Genomic DNA, 5,000 nt, shown 5'->3' on the forward strand with positions numbered 1-5,000 from the left:
GGAACGCTGTGCCCCAAGAATAAGAAAGAGCGCTTCCCGGTCCAGCTTTCGTTTAGCGTCAAAGCTGTAACACTCTCATCCTCACACATCCGTTAAAGAAACAAGGGGTTGCGTTGGACAGTGTGGGGGCTGCAGTTGATGTGGTCCCCAATCCATCATCCTTTGTCCCAATTTTCGTGGCCCTCCGCCATCCAGTCCCCAAAGAATTCTGCCTCGTTATTTCATTATTTAACATGTTACCCCCCCCCACCACCCCCCCTCGCTGATCTATATTCCGCACATCAAGAGAGGTCATTAATTATGGATGGATTGGTCTTAAAAATCCACCTCGACCAGACACAAGCCTCATTACATATGCGCAATGTTTTTGCAGCGTTATTTATTAATATCCTGTCAGTTTTTCGAGCCGCACAGACGTATTTATATTCTCGTTGCTCTCCTCCTGTTCTGATTCAGCTGAAGCCTCCCCAGTCTCATCATCTGCTCTTGGCAGGTGTTAAAGCGTTTTGCTCGCCTGTGAGCAGAGATTATCTTATCCAGCCCAGCGCTTGTTTTGCTTCGACAGGCGCAGGTAGGCGAAGACGTGCGAGCAGGTTGGCCATCAACATCACAGAGAATCGCTAATTGACGGGAGGGAGGGTTTTTTCGGGGAGGGGGAGGAATCTTTGATCTTGGATGCAAGCTGCTCGTTATGGGTTCGGGGGGGAAAAAAAAGCTTGACGAATTGTGATATTTTAATATTTTACGAATTACATTGTTCTCGTATTTTAATGATCACTTGTGCTCCAGAAATGTGAAGTATGGAAAACTGGATGGAATTTAACTCCATAATATGCTGTACATTCAAACTTGCAGAACACAAAGACTAATATAGTATACACTCATTGATTAATATAGTATACACTCATTGATTAATATAGTATACGCTCATTGATTAATATAGTATACACTCATTGATTAATATAGTATACACTCATTGATTAATATAGTATACACTCATTGATTAATATGGTATACACTCATTGATTAATATAGTATACACTCATTGATTAATATAGTATACACTCATTGATTAATATAGTATACACTCATTGATTAATATGGTATACACTCATTGATTAATATAGTATACACTCATTGATTAATATAGTATACACTCATTGATTAATATGGTATACACTCATTGATTAATATAGTATACACTCATTGATTAATATGGTACACGCTCATTGATTAATATGGTATACGCTCATTGATTAATATAGTATACACTCATTGATTAATATAGTATACACTCATTGATTAATATAGTATACACTCATTGATTAATATGGTATACACTCATTGATTAATATAGTATACACTCATTGATTAATATAGTATACGCTCATTGATTAATATAGTATACACTCATTGATTAATATAGTATACACTCATTGATTGATATGGTACATGGTCATTGATTAATATGGTACACGCTCATTGATTGATATGGTATACACTCATTGATTAATATAGTATACACTCATTGATTAATATAGTATACACTCATTGATTAATATAGTATACACTCATTGATTGATATGGTACATGGTCATTGATTAATATGGTACACGCTCATTGATTGATATGGTATACACTCATTGATTAATATGGTACACACTCATTGATTAATATAGTATACGCTCATTGATTAATATGGTACACGCTCATTGATTAATATAGTATACGCTCATTGATTAATATGGTACACGCTCATTGATTAATATGGTACACTCTCATTGATTAATATGGTACACTCTCATTGATTAATATGGTATACACTCATTGATTAATATGGTACACAGTCATGTTAAGGCACAATAACTCAATACATCTTGTTTGACACATTGCAAAACCAGCCTGAGCAAGATCCCATAAAGGCTCGAAACGTTGTGATTTTTGAATGTTAGAATCAAATCAGAACAGCTGGGAACTACCATCAGAGTCCTCGTACCTTAATTCACTTGTTTGACTCCTGAAAAGGAGATATGCATCTCTCTCTGATTTCACAAGAACTCTGTATCCCACAATGCTCGGCTAGCCATAGGCAGCCAATCATAAGGCGGCATTTCAGTAAGGTAAACAGAGAGGAGCCCACTAGCTGTCTGGTGTGCCACCAAAACAACACACACATGTTTATCTGTGTTTAGGCCAATTTAATCACGCGTGTGTTTGAGCTGGCTTCTCTCCGCAAAGATGGGAGGGTTTGTTTTTTCTCCCCACTTCTCAGCAGCAGCAGCTGTGTGTGTGTGTGTGTGTGTGTGTGTGTGTGTGTGTGTTCTGTTTTTTTCAAGGAGGTACGGTCAAGGGAAGGGAATCTAATTCAGAGTAGTGTGTGTGTGTGGACGATGGTCAGCACATAAAAATCGATAGTGACAAACTGAGGACCAAATTCCTTTTCTGTTCATTAACAGGATGTAATATAGTGAATTGTGATTAACTATAATCAACACATCAACACTTTAGTCTATATGTGATTATTTTATGACCTTTAAACACCAAGGTGTGGGTTTAGCTGGTCTGGGGTCTGGATCTGGAGCAGTGTTATAGAGCCGGCTCACCTGATACCACAACCCAGACATCCTCTGTACCTCCACACACACACACACACACGCGCACACACACACACACACACACACACACACACACACACACCACACACCACACACACAGTACAGACACATACCCTTCCATTCTCATGCACACACACACACACACACACCATACAGACACATACCCTTCCATTCTCACGCACACACACACACACACTCTTCCATTCACATACACACACACGCACACACAATACACACATACATAAACAGCCAAGGGCTTAAACCTCCGCATCCGTTTTAAAGATGAAATACAAGACCAGAAACAAAAAAAAGAAAGAAATATTTGCCTCAAAAGAATCCCCCTGGTGAAGTAACGTTTCATTGTAGTCTGCAGTTTGTAACCTTAATGCTGGCTTTGAACTGTTTTGGCACCTGTCATGAAATGTTGACGAAATAGTTTCTCTCTCTCTCGGGACTGTTTTTTCCCCCATTTTTTCCCCCCATCCCGCTCTCCCTCTCTCTCTCTCACTCTCCCTCTCTCTCCCTCTCCCTCTCTCTCTCTCTCTCTCTCCCTCCCTCTCCCTCCCCCTCCCCCTCCCTCCCTCTCCCTCTCCCTCTCCCTCTCCCTCTCCCTCTCCCTCCCCCTCCCTCTCTCTCCCTCTCCCTCCCTCTCTCTCTCCCTCCCTCTCTCCCTCTCCCTCTCTCTCTCTCTCTCTCTCCCTCCCTCTCCCTCCCTCTCCCTCTCCCTCTCCCTCTCCCTCTCCCTCTCCCTCTCCCTCTCCCTCTCCCTCTCCCTCTCCCTCTCCCTCCCCCTCCCTCTCCCTCCCTCTCCCTCCCTCTCTCCCCCTCTCTCTTTCTCTTTCATATGGCTGTGTGGTAATGTTCAGGTCAGGTTAGTGTGTAATGTGATAGCCTCTTCCCTGGAGAACCAGGTTCTGTTCAATGTGACAGGATTTTCACCAGTTCCCTCTCAGTTCTATTCTATGGAATACCGCATGGCTGTTTGAAGTGGTTTGAAGTCTAGTTCCAGCGCTATAAAGGTAAACTGACTTACGTCAACCTGTCGCCCTGCACTGCCTCAAGTCCTTCAGATACAGAAGTGACCTGCATATGACCCAGCTTTCTGGCTGTACTCTCATTGGCCGGGTTTTCCCGAAACCTTCTTGGCGCTAAGAAGCTCTTTGAGTCTTCTTAAGGCTCCCGTTTGCTTGTTTCCGGAGCCTTAAGAAGACTCAAAGAGCTTCTTAGCGCTAAGAAGGTTTCGGGAAACCCGGCCATTATCGTTTAGTTGGTAAGAGAGCGTTCAACAGTTCTGTCTTACCTGACAGATCGGAGCTTCTCTGTCCACCTAGCAGAGTTCTCCTCATCCACAGGTCCTCTCACCTCCGGCGTCCCTCAAGGCTCCATTTTGGGCCCTATCCTTTTTTTGATTTACATGCTGCCGCTAGGGTCAATTTTTAAGAAACAAAACATCTCTTTCCACTGCTTTGCGGGTGATGTGCAGATCTATCTGCCCCTGAAACCAAAGGGCAAGGACTCCGTACGACCACTGCTGGACTGTCTACCAGATGTCAAATCCTGGATGGACATGAGCTTTTTAAATCTTAATGAAAATAAGACTGAGATCATTATGTTTGGTCATGACCCCTCTGACTGTACCACTGGTTTGTTGGGCCCCTTCTCCCCAAATATCCGTTCTTCACTCAAAAATCTCAGGGTGACCTTTGATAGTTCTTTCAAATTTGACAAACAGGTCAGCTCTGTCATAAGAACCAGCTTCTTCCAACTAAGGCTTCTTGCCAAGGTAAAGGGCTATCTCTCCCCCAAAGAAAGAGAGTAATACATGCTTTCATCAACACTCGTCTTGATTATTGTAATTCTTTGTATGTCGGCATTGACCAGTCACTGATGAACAGAATGCAGAAGCTCGTCTCCTCGCTGCCAAGCGAAAGCGTGACCACATCACCCCAATCTTGGCCTCGCTCCACTGGCTCCCAGTGCGTTTTAGAAGTGATTTCTAGATTTTGTTGTTTGTTTTTACCTCAGTATCTTGCTGAACTCCTGCTTATCGTGTATGGTGCTTATCGTGTATGGTGTATGTTGTATTGTAGTGTTCTGTTGCGTGCTGTGTGTTTGTTGCTCAGGAGCAGTACAGAACTTTGGTCCACCTCGGTAGTTTTAAATGTGCTTTATAAATAAAAGTTGAGTTGAGGTCTTATTTATTATTTTAAAATCTCCCCGGGCTTGAATAGTTGATGCCGCCACCAGTTTTGCGCGAGGAAACTTCAACAGAATATATCTGGATGCTGCTCAGGAAGGCAAGAAAAAAAAACATCAAAACAGTCAACCTGATCGTTAGATGTAATGAATAAAACATTAGCAAGCGCCGTAGCTGAAGGCCACGCT

This window comes from Borostomias antarcticus (genome assembly GCF_949987555.1).
Source record: "Borostomias antarcticus genome assembly, chromosome: 33".
Lineage (NCBI taxonomy): Eukaryota > Metazoa > Chordata > Actinopteri > Stomiiformes > Stomiidae > Borostomias > Borostomias antarcticus.